The sequence below is a fragment of the Phascolarctos cinereus genome, unplaced genomic scaffold (genome assembly GCF_003287225.1).
Source record: "Phascolarctos cinereus isolate Bilbo 61053 unplaced genomic scaffold, phaCin_HiC Scaffold_9;HRSCAF=440, whole genome shotgun sequence".
Taxonomy (NCBI): Eukaryota; Metazoa; Chordata; class Mammalia; order Diprotodontia; family Phascolarctidae; genus Phascolarctos; species Phascolarctos cinereus.
In genome coordinates this window covers 159,195,091-159,213,676 of record NW_027556402.1, presented here as the reverse complement: position 1 = coordinate 159,213,676, position 18,586 = coordinate 159,195,091, and positions in this window count along the sequence as shown.

The window sequence follows — 18,586 nt, the reverse complement described above, 5'->3', positions numbered from 1 at the left end:
GCTCTGGAGATACATAAAAAAAAAAGCAGTACACACTCTTAAGGAGCTCACAGTTTAAAGGAGAGACAACATGCACAAAGCCATATGCAAACAAAAAATATTCAGAATAAGTCGAAGATAATCAACAGAATGACAGCACTAGCATTAAGTTTCTTGTAGAAAATGAATATTTAGGGGCAGTTAGGTGGCTCAGTGGATAGAGCACTGGCCCTGAAGTCAGGAGGACCTGAGTTCAAATGCAGCCCCAGACCAAACACTTGACACTTGCTAGCTGTGTGAACCTAAGCAAGTCATTTAACCCTAATTGCCTAAAACAAAAAAGCAAACAAAAAAACATTTTTTTTAATTTTTTTAAATTAATTTATTTTGATTTATCAACAATCACTTCCATATGCTTTTGAGTTGAAAATTTTTCTCCCCCTTCCTTCCCCCCCACCCTCCCCAAGACGGTGCACAATCTGACATAGCCTTTACATTTACATATCCATTAAACATATTTTCACATTAGTAAAGTTATAAGTAAAAATTAAAACCAGTAGGAGGAACCATCAGAAAGATGAAACAAAACTCAACAGAAGGTAAAAATAAGTGATAGCAATTCGACTTCCATAGTTCTTTCTTTGGATGTGGACAGCATTTTCCATCCCGAGGCCTGTGGAGATGTCTCAGATCCTTGTAATGCTGAGAAGGGTTCAGTTAAACAATCTTAGTCATGCACAATGTGGCTGTTATTGTGTACAAAGTCCTCTTGGTTCTGCTCACTTCACTCAGCATCAGACCATACAAGTCTTTCCAGGTTAAAAAAAAAAAACATTTAACTGAGACTTCAGGGAAGCCAGGAGACAGAGATGATGAAGAGAATTTGAGGCATGAGAGACAACCTGGGTAATCTAATTCCTTTCTCTGACAAGTAATTACAAAGAAGTTACTGACTTACATCCATTTTGGCACCAGAAATTCCCCATACTACAAGAATGAAATCATTAGAACCACTTCCACGTCACATGAGTAATACGATGGAGGACTAGAAATTTTCTCCGATCTCTATGAACTTTCAAACTTCTCCTGAACAGAAGTTATATACCAGCTGTCTCTGTGATTTAGGTCGCCCAGAATCCAAAAGAAGATTTAAAAAAAACCCAAAAAAACCACAAACTGACACTCACTAACCCTGAACTCATTCAGCACCCCTCCCCTACCTCTCGTGCTATTCACGAACTGGATAAAAATGTAGACGACATGTTGGTCAAAACCGGAGATGACCAAAACACACAATGACAACAACAACAAAATTTGGGAGGGCTTAGCTGGTATAGACGACCAAATCAAGATTCCTCTTTTCCCCAAATCTCAACAAAAGAAAATATTCCAAGATCTTAATCAAATGAAACATAGTAGGGAAAAATGTAAAGGCCTACACATTTGTGTTGAATCGAATTCCCTATGGCAAGTTCATGTTGCCAGCTGTTCTCTAAACCAATAACAATAAACAATCACAACTATTTGTTGTGGAAATTTTCCTCTCAGTCATCTTCTACCACATGCGCATTCCCTCACTCACTCGCACAAACAGAAAGTCTGTTGTAGAGCCCTGCCAACTTAGGTCTCTGTATAAAACTGGTATCTTCCGAAAGCACGTGGGTTTCTCAGCCTTTTGCAAGTATTGTAAATTGTACAAATAAATACTGAAAGAAAACTGGAGATATCCTAGAAGATTGAATGACTTGTTAATGAGAACTACCCAAGTTTGAGATAGAAGTAGGATTTTTCAGATGATGAAAGAAAGAGAAATGTTTTCAGGTTCTTCGTTTACTCACACAAAAGAATGTACGTAAATATTCTTTCATAAATGACGGTAATGGGGGGTGGCTAGGTCGCGCAGTGGATAGAGCACCGGCCCTGAAGTCAGGAGGACCTGAGTTCAAATCCGGCCTCAGACCAAATACTTGATGCTTACTAGCTGTGTGACCCTGGGCAAGTCACTTAACCCCAGTTGCCTAAAAATTAAAAAAAAGAAAAAAAAGAAGTGATGGGAATGAAACTCCCATGCATGACATAAGGACTGATTTATGAAGAACTTCTTATTTTTTTTAAATGTTTTTCCTTTTTACCCTACAGGAAAATAGGGGAGGAAGGGGACAAGAGAGCAGGGGGATGATAGAGAGAAGGGCAGATTGAGAAAGGGGTAATCAGAAGGGAGTACTTCTGAGGAGGGACAGGGTCAAAAGAAAGAATAGAATAAATGGGGGGGGCAGGATAGGATTAAGGGAAATAGAGTTAGTTTTTCACAACATGTCTACTATGGAAGTGTTTTGCATAACTTCACAAGTATGGCCTGTATTGAGTTGCTTGCCTTTTCAATGAGGGTGGGTGGAGCGGGAGGAAGGGAGAAAATTTGGAACCCAAAGTTTTAAAAACACATGTTTAAAAAAAATGTTTCCACATGCAACTGGGAAATAAGGAATACAGGAAATGAGGTACAGAAATCTATCCTGCCCTAAAGGAAAATAGAAGGGGAAGGGATGGGGGGGTGGATAGAAGGGAGGGCAGACTAGGGGAAGGGGTATTCAGAATGCATGCCATCTTGGGGTTGGGGGAAGGGCAAGAGGGGGTGAAAATTTGGAACTCAAAATCTTGCGGAAGTAAATGTTGAAAACTAAAAATAAATAAATTACATTAAATGTTTTTCCTTAACAGTGTTTTATTTTTTCCAATTACATGTAAAGATAGTTTTCAACATTCATTTTTGTAAAATTTTAAGTTCCAAATTTTTCTCCCTCCTTCCCTACCTGCCTTCCTCCCCAGGACAGCAAGCAATCTGATATAGGTTATACATGTACAATCACGTTAAACAAAAAAAAAAAATCAAAACTATCCAACAATGGAAATATTTGTTATTTACTATGTGACTGTATGTAAATCATTGCCTCCTGGAGCCTCAGTTTCCTCACTTGTAAAATGAAGAGGATAAAGGAGGCTAATCCCTAACTTCCTTTCCAGCTCTCTTTAAGTCTGTGATCTGACTTAATGTAATGAGCTCCCAGTCACCAGAAGCAGTTGAGCAGGGTCAGATCAATTGTCAGAAATGTTGTAGACAGAATTGCTGTGTGAGTGGGAGCTTGTACTAGATGACCTTGAATATCTCTTCCAACTTGAAGGTTCTATAATTCTCCTACTGCTTGCAAATAAAGGAAGAATTCATGCCACCCTAATTAGACAGCTATATTTTAGGAAACATAGATTTATAGGCTTTAGGGCTGGAGGGGCTCATGTAATTGGCCCCCCTTTATTTTACAGATGAGAAGACTGAGGCCCAAAAATATTAAGTAATATACCCAAATACACACAGTAGCAGCAGAACTGGTATTTGAAACCAGATCTTTCCTACTACAATATCTTTCCTATAACATAACAAGGCTGTAATTTTTAGTTCTAAGGCATTTGCCAATAGCATTTAATTTCTAATTGATGTGGTTTTGGAGTGACTTAAGGTCACAGAGCAAGTTAGTGTTAGAGTCAGCATCTCAACTCTAGTCCGGTATTCTTTCCAGCAAAACCCTCCGCCTTCCCCAGTGTCAGTATGGCTTGACGGAAAGTACCTGGACCTTGAAGTCAAGAAATCTGGATTTTGAATTTTTAAAAAAATGTTTTTTTGAAATCTAATTTACAAATAATTGCTTATTAACTTTCTACTAGTGATTTTCAAAGATTTGGTGGTATTTAAAGGAGGCTGTAAGTGATACAGAAGCATCGTTTTCTCAACACAGTTCCTCTAAGTACAAGCTTAGCAAGTCACTTAGCAGTCTCACAGCCTCTCCTCATCTTTAAAAAAAAAAAAACAAGAAAGAAAAAAAGAAAAAGGAATAATAATTGAAACATCAACCACACAGGGTTGTATGAGGGCATAGATCAAATGAAGCAAGGTATGTACTTTGCAACCATAAAGCCCTCTATAAGTATAAGCTATATCCATTGTGGAAGCTTTGATAGCAATCTTTAAAATGCAGAACTATATAGTTACTCTAATTATGGCCATGGCTCCGGCTATTACTACATACAGCCTCTGTGTTCAACAGTCATCCACTTTCCTCACATGACCAGCCTTGCCTGACTTAAGTGCCTGAAGTTTGGCCATGCTCCAGCTCTTCAGTGATTGGAGACTCCAGTTCTGTAGCAAAGATGCAAAAACTTTTTTTGTTTTTCCTACAAAAAAATCAGAGCCACCCATACACAAAACAACAGAATTTAAGTTTCCTTGTTTGTTTGGAATTGTCTTAAATACAAAATTCTCAACTCATCTACCTTTAAAATTAAAAGCAAGGTTTTCATTACCTAAATACTAGTAATAAAATACTTTCATGCTCTATTAAGGAGAAAGAAATAAAAGAAAGCTAGAGAAGAGAAGAGGAGAAAGAGAGGCAAAGGAAGAAAAGGGTAGAGGGAGTCAGAGACAGAAAGAAGAGAGTTGAAGAGACTGAAACAGATGAAAGAGAGAAACAGGAAATATAGACAACTTAGATGATTCTGAATTGTATGCCTTAGTCAAATTAAATTAGTTTCCTCTCATCCTTATGTCCACTTGGGAAGTGGTCATCAAAGTAAGCGAAACCTTTAAGCACTACCCTTTGAAATTCTCATTTTCGCTTGCAAGAATGAACCACTTCCATGGTTGTTTTTTCAGCTACTCTTACCAAACCTTCAGTAGAATTCTGAAACAGACCTAGAAACACACATTCCCTCCCTGCCCAAGAGTATTATTTATGTTCTGGGCTCCAGTGCTAAGGACAGACTGCTATAACTTCAGAGGTACTTACTGTAAGATATATAAAATCAAACAGAGAGGATGGGGTCTGACCAATTATTTCCCACATCTAGCATATAGCAATGATGATGGATCAGATTAATTCCTACAGTTGACGCCCATAACCAGCCCCATACTCCTCTCAGTAGCAAATGATCAAGATTTACAAAACTGGAGAATACAGAGAAAATCAGTCATCAGACCACATGGAGCAGAAGGGAGGGGGCTCCAGGTTACCATTTGCCATCTTGGAGGGATTCAAAGCAAAAAAAAAAAATCTTCCTGGGGCCCTCAATAAGATAGGACCACAAACAAAAGAGCTTGGTCTCTCGCTCACCTCCGCCCAACCACACCATCCATTCCACCCCACAACTCCCCCAAAAAGTATGTTCCAGCCCTGGAGTAAGAAGCAGGGAGGTTTAAGTTCTAGGCCCTCTATGAGAAGTAACACCTGTCATACTCTGGGATTCAAAATACCAAACAGCCAGAGTATTAACTTATTGCTTTTCAATATCATTTGAATGATAGTTCCTCATCTAGAAACTGAGCAGTAACACTGTATGGCTGTCATAATTAGACTACAAGGAAAGCTGAGTATTTAGCAATGCTTTTGAATTGTGTTTGCTGAAGAAGACTTTTCCAAGCCCCTTAGACAGCAAGGAGGTCAAATCAGTCAATACGTAAAGAAATTAAATCAGGCTATTCACTGGAAGGTCAAATATCAAAGCTGAAGCTTGAATACTTTGGCCACATAATGAGAAGACAGGACCCATTGGAAAAGACCTTGATGTTGGGAAAGATTGAAAGCAAAAGGAAAAGGGGGATGGCAGAGGATGAGATAGATAGATGGTGTCATAGAAGCAATGGACATGAACTTGGACAGACTTTGAGAGACAGTGGGATACAAGGGCTTGGCATGTCCATGGGGTCACCAAGAGTCTGACTGGACTGAACAACAATAACAACAAAAGAAACTGAGAACAATGAGTAGAAAGAGCATTGGGAGCCTGAAGACCAGAGTCCCCTCACTAAGTGGCTGTCTATTTCATTCACAAAACAAAGAACTAAGCTAGATCAGACAAGGGGAACCAATTTTTTTTCATTAGAAAACTAAAAGCCACTCTTAGAGTACACACATGGGGGCAAATCATACATACTTATATATCAAAGAACAAAAAAATGTATTATTTCATATTTACTAAATTGTAACAAAATTACAAAGTTAATACTATTTAATGACTGTTAGAAGAATTATCCTGTAGCAAACTAAGATTTTGATATGTATGTTCCAGTATGGTTTTTAAAAATTCAATTGGTATTGCACATATATAGTCATATTTTTTAAAAAAAAATTTGAATTCCTTCATATTTCCCAAATTTAAAAAAATTGTAAAGAATTTATAAAGAAGCAAGTAACATTCAATAACTTTTGGGGGAGGGTACTAAGGTGGTGGTCCTTGGATTCCAAACTATTGTTTTCAACTTCAGTTGGTCCTCCAAATCAGCTTCAGCCATCTGTTGAGAGGTAAAAGGGGGAAAATATTATATACATATATATATATACATACACATATATATGTGAATATGCATATACACATTTCTGTGTATATGTGTATGTGTGTGGGTGTGGGTGCATATATATACATATGTGTGTATGTGCATAACTCACATAAGATCCCAGACAAATCAGAGCTCTCTTCCCTATTTTCAGGTACTTTCCTTACCCTCTCAAACAAACTGATTTCTGAGGTACCTTCCAGCTCTAAAAACTGACATGTTTATTTTTCTAATAACTGCTGGAGACATATGGGCTAGAGACAATAGTACTCTTAAACATGGTGTCCCAAAGGTTTTAGTACAAGTTTAAGTCTTCATTAAGATTTTTGGGATACCCTGTCCGTATATTCTGAACTAGTTGAATGACTGAACTGAAGAGTAGTCCAATATTTCCACATCTTGGAAGGATTTGGGGTGAAGTGGCCCTGGGCATGGCCTCCCCCCAATCAGACACCAATTTACCTTTCCCACCTTAATTCTTACTACTTCCTTACAAATTTCTGCAACTCAAAAAAAGCTAGTCTATTCACTGAAGCTCTCCCCAAAAAAACTTTAATATCAGTTAGTCAATAAACATTTATTAAATGCCTACTTTGTGCCAGGCACTCTGCTGAGCACTATGGAGACAGGCGCCCCACCCTCAACAGAGCCCATAATCTGTCAAAGATTATTATTATACCTTTCTTTTGCTCACCCCTTTACCTGTGCCACTGTCCCAGTCCACCAGGAATATCTCCTTTCTCCCCGCCTTTCCCCCCAAAAAAATCCTACTCAGTCTCTAAGGCTGAAATAAAAAGCTACCTTTTCCATGAAACTTCATCTGACCATTACACTCCAAACTTCTCTCATCCTTCTCTGTCCTTCCTGCCTGTATCATCCATCACTCAATCACTGATTTGGCACTTATCCTATACTGTCCTGTATTATTCATTGTCTCTTCACATATGTTTTATCTCCAAACCAAATTGTGAGCTCCTCGAAGTCAGGGACCATGCCTTACACTTCTTTGTAGCATAGACAGTCCTAAGCATGGTACTTTGTAAATAATACATTTTGATTGGCTGATATTAATTCAATTCTCTTTTTAAAAATGTCATTATGGATGCATAAAATTTGTTTTTTAAGTGATTCTCAAAGATCTGCTTACATATGATGTATTTCTAAAGCCACTGTATGAAAATAACCTTCAAGTTTATTATTGACATACTTTGCTCAGTATACTTAAAGGAAATGCTATTTTCTAAGGTCATTGAAAACTGTATGGTAAGTTCCTGGAAATAACTAAAAGTTAAATGATTACATCACTTTCACAAATTAAAAAGTTGAGATAGATGAACTTGGAAATAAAGAGGTCAAATTTACAAGCAAATAAGTCTCAGGTTTATTAAGCTATGGAGGGGGTGAGGGGATCCTTTTCTACACATTTGCATTTTACACTTGAAAAATACCCTTACCTGATATACTTTGATCCTTCAGTATATCTGTCATCACATCAATCACATCTCCCTCCAACAACACTAAGAACAACACCTTGATGCCTTTTTGTCCTGTCTATGCTTAACAATGCCCTCCTGTAAACCCTCCACCAGAAATCTACACAGCATGTCAGACACCTTTCTGTGTCGGACACCTTGTCCTGACATTGCATGGATAATTGCATAGATAAACAGGAGGCATGTGGGCTCCCCATTGGTTATTTTTTGAGTATGCGTGAGGCTGCAAGACCAGCCCACCTCCTTTTCCAATTATATATCTCTCTGATGACATTCTTTTTTTTTTCCAGTCAAACACAAGGTTTATTAGAACATCCATCATATTGGGCAGATTCTTCAGGAGTCTGAACATTAGTGAACTATTGGCTAGATTATAAGAATCTGAACAGTGGCTAGATTTTAAGAAGCTAAGCATCTCTGATGACATTCTTTATGCCACTTCTCCTGTATAAAGCATTATTGGTGGTATATTGCAGCCTACTCATACCTACCATTATTTTTTGGTTGACTGTAAACTTTAATTCTTCAGAGCCTGCGGGATTCCATTACTTGCAGTTATACACTGCACCAGAAGGATATCAGTGTTTTGATTTGGGTTTTTTTTTGGGGGGGGCGGTTAATGGTAGTACTTTGTTTCTTTGTTGTTTGGTCTTTTCAGTTGCGTCCAACTCTTCATGATGGTGTTTGGGGTTTTCTTGGCAAAGATACTGTAGTAGCTTGCCATTTCCTTCTCCAGTTAATTTGACAAATGAGTTAAGTGACTTTCCCAGGGATACATACCTAGTAAGTGTCTGAGACCATACTTGAATGGTATTTTGTTTTAAATAGAAGCTTGGCACTGCGCACTTCACCATAGGCAATCTAGCTACTCTTAAAATAATTGAGTTGTATTAGATATGGCTTTTTAAACCACCAAATTCAAGAGTGTGGCTCAGCTATTAAAAAAAATTAAAAATACATCTTTTCCCCCTCAGTACAGTTATTTTCGCTTACTGGATTTGGGGTTTTTTTAGGGGAAAGCAAACCTGTGATCTTTTTGATATAGAGAATATACATCGAGGAAACTCTTACCCCTTCCTTTTAATTTATATTGTAACAATTTCTTTTAAATGAAATGTTTACTTAAGTCCCAATAACTCAAATACCTATCTTTAAAATTCTCCTGTGTTAGGAAAATGATAAATGTTGGAGAAGATGTGGGAAAATTTGAACACTAATGCATTGTTGGTGGAGTTGTGAAATAATCCAACCATTTTGGAGAACAATTTGGAACTATGCCCAAAGGGCTATAAAAATGTGTATACCCTGTGACCCAGTAATAGCATTTCTAGGGTTATATCCCAAAGAGATCACACAAATGGGAAAAGGACCCACATGTACAAAAATATTCATAGCAGCTCTTTTTGTGGTGGCAAAGAACAAGAAGTTGAGAGGATGCCCATCAATTGGGGAATGGCTGAGCAAGTTGTGGTACCTGAATGTAATGGAATGCTACTGTGCAATAAGAAATGACAAACAGGCAGACTTCAGAAAAACCTGGAAAGACTTGTATGGTCTGATGCTGAGTAAAGTGAGCAGAACCAAGAGAACATTGTACACAATAACAGCCATGCTGCGATGACTAATATTGATAAACTTAACCCTTCTCAGCAATACAAGGATCTAAGACGTCCCCAGAGGCCTCATGATGGAAAATGCTATGCACATCCAAAGAAAGAACTATGGAAGTTGAATTGCTATCTTTTTTTTCCTCTTCTGTTGAATTTGGTTTCCTCTTTCTGATGGTTCCTCCTATTGTTACTTACAACCTCACTAATGTGAAAATATGTTTAATAGGAATGTAAATGTATAGCCTATATCAGATTGCGCGCCATCTTAAGGAGGGTGGTGGGGAGGAAGGGGGGGGAATTTTAAACTCAAAAGCATGTGGAAGTGATTATTGATAAATCAAAATTAATAAAAGAAATTTTTAAAAAAGAAAGAAAAAAAATCTCCTGTGTTTCTTTTAAAAATTAACTATTAGGAACCAGTCCCCTAAAAATATGCAACAGAACGAAATGTATTTTTGGCACTTTTTACCTACATGAACATGGGAGTCTGAGGTATAGTTTACTCATCTGTAAAATGCAGGGTTTGGATCCCCACTTTGAGCAACCAAAGCCCCCTTTCAATGATGAAAGATACTCCAGTAGCTTGTAAATTGTACATTATGAATAATTGAAGCACAGAGACAAGTAAACCTTTCTTTCAATTCCCTTCCCAGGTTTTCCGAACTTGCTGGACATGAGCATATGTACAGCAGTGCACCTCCCTAGATACCCATTTGTCAAGAAAACTCTATTCGATGTGCTAGGGGCTGCCTGAGATTTAGCGAACATTTGGGCAGAATCACTGTAATCTCCTACTCCCAGTTCTCCTGCTCCCTGCTGCTTGCTCCCCATATACCTCTTCAAATAGGAGTACTGTTCAGTTCAGTAAATGCTTAATAAAATCTTATTGACTATATCTAGTTCTGACAGTCCACTTGAGAGAAATTATTATTTCTCTTATATTAATAACCAATTATTAATTGAGACTAAGATTTTTCCTTTTTTATTTCCTCATTCAGAAATAAACCCCTGTAGGTCATTCAGCCAGTCCCTGTGAAGGACATTACTGATTGATGAGATTGGCCCAATCCTCTGGGTATATGCTTCTCCCCCCATGCAACTGGAAGACCTGACAAGGTAAATCTAATCTAGATGGAATTCTTATCCCACCATTGTTTATTGTTCAGTGATGGGAGTAGAGGATAGATACTTTTATATAGCTTGCCCAAGGCAAGAGTAGTCTGGCTTGAGATGAGTCTCTCTCTCTGTCCAGAAGGGAAGTGATCAAAATAATGTATCCTGCCCCTCATTAGAATAGATCTACCTCTCATTATAATATTTATTCTCTCATTAATTGTTAACCAATTAGAGCTGAATTCCACCAGTTGGGAACATCCACTCTTCCAAGGGTTTATAAGTGTCAAGAGACCTCCATGAGGGGTCTTTGATTTATGAGAGAAAGAAAATGACTATCCTTTTTATTAATTATTCATTAGTCATAATTAATAAAATAACTGTTAATTACCCAGAAATTATGTCTCTCAAACTTTTCATATATCACATACTGTAGTATTTCCAATATCCACTAAACCGACTCCTCCTCCTGAGTCTTCATTGGTATCAAAATTAGGTTCAAAGCCTTTCTACCTCTTGCCTAGACTACCATGATATTCTTTTTTTTTTTAAGGCAATTGGGGTTAAGTGAGTTGCCAAGGGTCACACAGCTAGTAAGTGTCAAGTGTCTGAGGCCAGGTATGAATTCAGGTCCTCCCGACTCCAGGGCTGGTGCTCTATCCACTGTGCCACCTAGCTGCCCCATTATATTCTTTTTTCTCCCCTGATACATTTTGATTTATTTCATTAAATATTTCTCAATTACATGTAAAACAAAATCTTAACATTCATTTTCTAAAAATTTGAGTTCCAGATTCTCTCCCTTCCTCCCTGTCCCACTCCTTGAAAAGGCAAGCAATTTGATATAGATTATACATACCACAATATTCTTTTTTGGTTTTTTGGCTACACAACGGGGTTAAGTGACTTGTCCAGGGTCACACAGCTAGTAAGTGTCAAGTGTTTGGTCTGAGGCAGGAGTTGAACTCAAGTCCTCCTGACCCCAAGACTGGTGCTCTAACCACTGTACCACCTAGCTGCCCCTACAATATTCTTAATAACTCATTTCCCTTCCCCATGGTTTTTTTTTCACTTCAAACCATTCTTCACACCTCTACAAAATTAGTCTTAAAACATAATTCCATCATTTTACTTCCATGTTCAACATTAGAAGGTAGGTGGGGGAACTTATATGATAAAGTAAAAACTCCTTAGCTTTGCAACCAAGACCCTGAACTATGTGGAACCGAACTACTTTTCCAGTCTCATTTCTTTCTACTCATCTACACCAACCTTCCTCTCTGGTCAAATGGGTTTACTCATGGTTGTGTGAACTCTGTGCTTTACCCCTTCTGCACACTGGCTCATGCCAATGTTGCCTACCCCATCTTTTCTCTGCCTTTTCAAATCTTGCCTGTTCACTGAGATTCCAACTCCTCCATGAAGCCTTCTTTGATCCTACCATATGTCTCTCTGTTGCCTTTTGGGTGACTGACAACTTTATTCAGAGACTGTGGTATTCCATGACTTATAGCCATATGCACATCTATGTCTTATCTCACCAGCTAGACTTCAGGCTCCCTGAGGACAGTGACTATGCTCTATATCTCTGTATACTCTCCACAGTTTCTAGCACAGCGTCTTGCATAGATAAAAATCCTCAATGAATATTTGTCATGGCTATTAACTGGTGGCTATATATGACTGCCTTGTCTTTACAAAAGGGAAAGTACTCCTTGACTCCCATATAAATAAGCATGATGTCTTTCAGCTCCACAAATAGGAGGAGGACAGGGATCATAGAATCATATAGAGACAGAAGTGACGTTAGAGGCCTGAGGAAAATGAGATTCAGAGAGGTAAAATTACTTTCCCAAGGTCACACAGCTAGGAAACATCAGAAACAGAATTCAACCCCAGGTCTTATGGACTCCAGGTCCCCCACTCCAACCATTACAACAAACTGTCTCATTATCACTAATAACCGAAAGACAGGTTCCTCCAAAATTTACATAATAAAGGTGTTCATATCTATAAACAGTATGATCACTGAATGTGAAAAAAAAATAATCCAGGATAATAATGTAATGTTATGCTTTTCAAGAGAAGCATGATTCCATTCCCATTCAGAAGTTTCTTTAATCACATCATGCTTGTAGGCCACCAATACCTAAAGACCAATCATCCTTTCTGGACTTAAACAATGAACCAAGCAAGTATTACTGCCAGCTTCATTAACAATATAAAATCAGGACTGGAAAAACATTGAATCTAGCCCATTCACAGAAACACCTCCCTGGGAAGCTTAATGGCTCATTTCTAGGTGATCCATGTTTGCAAGCATGGATGTTTTAAGCCATATTAGAGTCCTCCATTGGTGTTCATGACCTTCTTTTCTGTACTCTCAGAGTATTTGTTATCAGACACACAGGACCTTAATCTCACTAGGTGAGTATGAACTGGTTTGTCCTTTCATTTTCCTGGAACATATTGAAAAGGAAGTCTTAATATCACAAACTGATTTCTCCATGCAAACGATGAGGCACCACTTAGCAGAAAGAGAAAATCTAAAAGGTCGAGGTAGAAGAAAATCTAAAAGGTCGAGTTTGTCGTAAAGAAATACAAAAATAACTTGTAATTTCCTCAGTGTGGGGAACTCCCCATGTTAATGAGTCTGTGATTCAGCAAGAAATTCTAGGGAGCTGCCTAAGGCTCATAGTGACCTATCCAGGCTTAAACCTACTTACTGCCAGGGGCCAGATGCAGGCTTTTGAATCCCAGGCCTTTCTGACACCAAGCCTAGCACTCTAACCACTAAACAACTTCTTATAGAAATCCTGGTTCTCAAATATGTAAATGACATATGGACTGTTTAAACTTCTAGTATGTACACAATAACATTTCATTATCATAGGCTTTCTTTATGTCCACAGTAGTCATGAATTTCCTTCTTTGCTTTGGGTTTTGTCTCTGAAAGGAAGAACTGAGCTTCAGCCTTGCCCCAGTCCACGTCAGATTTCTAGGAAGATTGCTCCTCTGCTTCTCACACTTTCATAGAGAGGACTAAATAACTCTTTTTCTTATATAGAAACTTACTTATTCTGTGGATTTGAAAAGCCAGGAGAATGAGGAAAGAAAAAGGGAGAAACTAGAGAAAGAAGAAGATGGAGGTGAGAAATAAGTGACCTGCTCTTTGCCCTTTGCTTCACAATAGGTTCTGGAAGGTCTTCTTAGTCCTGGGGGTAGCTGCTTTTGAACTTTGAGGTACATTCCAGGGCTGAGCTACACATAGAGCAGAAACATCAAAGGAATGACCGGAACCCACACAATTTTCTGGTGAGATGATAACATGAGAGAAAGCATCAACCCTCCCTTTTTCCAGACTTGTACAGAAAACATGATTCATCCAAGACTAATGACTAGATGAATATCTCGTGTGCATTTACTTGGCTTTAACATTAGCAAAAATCTCTAAGCCAACAGACAACGGAGAAAGGATCCCATAAACAAAGAGCAGGACTATCAGTGCCTCTGGTGTTTAAGCTGCATTGGCAACTCCAGATGCTGCCTCAGTTTGCTGACATTATCCAATGCACTGGCTCCGAGCCTGGGCTTCTATTATCTGGCTGAACCATGGGTTCTGAAAGATATGGTTCCCTGTTGCTGTTGGCGACCCATTCTTTTTCCTCTTGCTGTGTGAGTTCCATGTACCCTGTTCAGGGTCAATCACCCTGGGAGATCCCTCCACTCCTGCACTCCCCTTCATTGGTCAGCTTCTCTCAGGAACTTCATTTTAATTTTTATTATTATTTTTTTTTTGGCTAGGCAATGGGGTTAAGCGACTTGCCCAGGGTCACACAGCTAATAAGTATTATGTGTCTGAATCTGGATTTGAACTCAGGTCCTCCTGAATCCAGGGTCAGTGCCCTATCCACTGCACCACGTAGCTGCCCCCAGGAACTTCATTTTAAGAAAGGATCCCACTCAGTCATGTCCACTTCTTTGTTCCTTTATGGGCTCTGCTTATAACTTTCCAGAATTCCTTCTCCACCATAACCCCATACTCTACCTTCTACCCCCAACCTCAGACCTGTTTTTCATCTCCCTCACATGTATTATATTCCCTTACTAGAATATAAGCCCCCTAAGTACAAGGCCTATCTTTCTTTTTCGTTGCTATTTGTATACCCAGCACTTAGCCCGGTTCCTGGCACGTAACAAGAGCTTAATTAATGCTGATTGACTTGGCTTGACTGTCAGCTGCTCATGACAATGTTGTCTTCAATTTAATCCAATTCAACTCAGCAACGTCTACTATGTGCAAGGCAGTGTGCCTTGGTCATTAGGGGTACAAAAAAGTCCCTGCTATTTGGATCCTTCCAATATGCTTTTTGTTGTCATTGTGGTTTAGTTGATTCATTGTGTCCAACTCTCCATGACACCATTTGGGGTTTTCTTGGCAAAGATACTGGAGTAGTTTGCCATTTCCTTCTCCAGCTCATTTGACAGATGAGGAAACTGAGGCAAACAAGGTTAAGTGACTTGCCAAGTGTCACACAACTAAATATCTGAGGCCAGATTTTGAATTCAGGTCCTCCTGACTCCAGGCCCAGCACTCTATCCACTGCACCACCTAGCTGTCCAAGTCTAACATACATATATATATATATATACATATATATATATATATATATATATATATATATATATACACATATATATATGTATATATATATGCATATGTACATATGCATATATATGTATATATATATATGCATATGTACATATGCCTCCCAGTATACCCTCCCACTGAGGTCAGAGAGGTTCAGTGACCAACACAGTTAGTAAGTGTCTGAGGCATGATTTGAACTCGGGCTTTTAAGATTCTATATCTAGTGCTTTAACTTTCTTTGAGGAAAGAGAAAGAGAGAGAGAGAGAGAGAGAGAGAGAGAGAGAGAGAGAGAGAGAGAGAGAGAGTTAAAGCACTAGACATAGAGTCATAAAGACCTAAGTTCAAATCATGCCTCAGACACTTACCAATATATATCAGGTCACTTAAGCTCTCCGAGTCTCAGTTTCCTCATTTGTAATGCACAGATAATAAGAGCACCTACCTTATAGGGTTGTTGTAAGGAACAACTGAGATAATATATATGAAATACTTTGCAAACCTTAAAGTACCATATAAATGTTAGTTATTATTAGTCTACAGATTAAATAAATACAGGGTAATTTGAGGAAGAAACTGGTGCTAATAACTGGGTAGAGGAGGGGAGGGATCAGAAAAGTATTCTCTAAGAGGTAGCCCCTTATCAGAACCTTGAAAGAATCTAAAAATACTAAGAGCTAATACTCATACTAATACTAATACTAAAATACTAATACTTTACTAAGGTAAAGAAGAGAGTGAGTCCCAGACATTGGGAGGGCCGTGGAAGGGCATAGGGATGGGCAAGGCAGTTTAGGAAACACACTTCGCATCCTACTTTGTCAGAAATATAGAATTTACAAAGTGGAATAATGTGAAAGGTTTGGAAAGGTAGGTTGAAGTCAGGCTGTGGAGAGCTTTAAATTCTGAGACAGAGAGTTTGCGTTTCATCCTACAGATAACAGGAGGAGCCACTAAAGATGTTTGAGCAGCAGGATGACATGATTAGTCTTGCGTCTTTCAAAGATTATTTTGGCAGCCATGTGGAAGATATGTTGGAATGAGGAGTGGCTGGAAGCTAGGAGACAAATTTAAAAACTATTGTAATAGTCTAGATAAGAGGTGATGAGGAGCTAGCATGGTAGACATGTGAGTGGGGAGAAAAGAAGAGCTATCTTGGAGGTAGAATGAACAAGATTTAGTAACTAATTAGATATGGAAGGTGAGGGAGAGAAGATTCATCAATGACATCAATTCATCAATTGATGAATTCATCAACTCTCAGTGACTAGAAGCAGGCTGATATCCTTAATAGAATTAAGCTAAGGACTGGAGAAGGGACAGGTTTGGTGGGAATGGAGAGAGAAGATGAAGAGATTCACCTTGGACATATTTAATTTGAGATGTTGATGGGAAATCCACATATAGATGTCCTGCAGGATATTGGCAATGCAGGACTGGACCAGAGGACAGAGGTTAGAGTTAGAAATATAGATTTGGGACCAATCTACAAAGAGATGATAATTTAGCTACTAGAAGAATATGATGTCAACAGGGAAAAGTATAGAGAAAAGAGAAGAGGGCCTATGTTAAAACCTCAGAAAACACACACACTGAGAAGGCAGGACAGTAAATGAGACTGAGAAGCAGTTGTCAGACAGGTAAGAGGACAGTTAGGAGAGAACAATGTCATGGAAGCTGAGGGAGGATGGACTATCTGGGATGAAGGAACAGTTAACACTGTGAAAAAGCTGCCAAGAAATCAAGGAGGAGGAGGATTTTGTTGTAGGACAGGAGACAAGAGATGAAAAGAAGACGGTATTCATTTTCACTGGTTACCCAGAGATGACTATGAAGAAGGTGAAGTCCAGAGGTCTTGTCATCTGTGCTTCCCAGAAGGCAGAGTGTTTATAGTTTGACTCCATTATCAAAAGTCAACAGGGGTTAGGAAATCATGCTTTTAACATAGGAGAAATAGTAGGTGATAAGGTTTGAGTCACAGATATCTCTGAGCCAAAGGAATATGAGATCCCACCTTTATTTGAACAGAGATGAAAAGAGAATGGGAAAGTCTGCCAATCATAATAAAGAATAAGATAAATAAACATCTTGTTTAGTGCCAGGAAGAAATGAAGAGGCTGTCAGAACAGAATTCAGTATAATTTGCTAACTTTTCAAAATACCACCCAAGACTTGTGGACCCTTGAGTCACACTCTAGATTGTGTTTCAGCCCAACCTGTGCCTATTGTGCTTTCTAAAGTAGCTTCATTTCGTTCATTTCCTTTCACTACTTTCAGAAGCTTAACCTTTTTCTTCCTCTATGAATTCCCACAAGAATTTCTATTTGTCATTTGTTCTCCTTGTCTGAGATAGCTTGGCCTAGTGGATAGAGAGCTAGACAAGAAGTGGGGCGGACCTAAATTTCTTTCTTTTTTGGGAGGTTGGTGGGGGGAGAGGATCTAAGCTTTAATCCTGCCTTAGATATTTAGCAATTGGGTGCCCCTCAACAAATCACTTAACCATTTAGAGCCTTAGTGTCCTATGAGGCTGATAATCTCATTTACTTTACAGGATTGTTGTAAGAATCAAATGAGATACCTTCTGCATCATGTGACCAACAAGAAGTTGAATCATACTTTTTTCTTATCCCCATAACCTCTAAAACCTCTGCAAAATAGAAATTATGCGAACAATTTCAACTGTCTCAATGGTCTAAGTCACTAAGAACCCTTATGAGGTAACTATTCAATGAACCAATAGCCCAGAAAGATAATCCTTAACCCCTAATTCATTCATTCCCACCCATGCTTTTTTTTTTAATGTGAGGCAACTGGGGTTAAGTGACTTGCCCAGAGTCACACAGCTAATGAGTGTTATACATCTGAGGCCAGATTTGAACTCAGGTCCTGCTAACTCCAGGGCTAATGCCCTATCCACTGCACCACCTAGCTGTCCCCCACCCATGCTTCTACAGCAGAAATGCACAAGTCACCCATAGGCTTGTAACAGAACCCAAGTTTACCTCCTTTTCCCCCAGTATTGGCAAACCAAAAGACAAAATCTTGTTCAAGCTGGTAAAACAGACCAACAGTGCTCCATGTTACTACAGAGCTTTGCCAAAGAATTAAGGAGCCCAGGAAACTGGGGCAGGGCGGATGTGTATCTCTTTGTGGAACTTCACAAAGTGCCTGAGGGATGGAGCCCAGCCTGGACCAGTTCTGCCCCGACACAAGTCACTTGGAGCAGAGGCTGAGGCCTAGTGAACATGAATTACCTAACATGTCACCCCAAGGGAGGAAAAAAGACTGAAATTACCAAAAATCTCAGGAGAAAGGAAACTCATGCAAAGACCTTGAGCATAAGCAAATAAACCAACAGGGAGG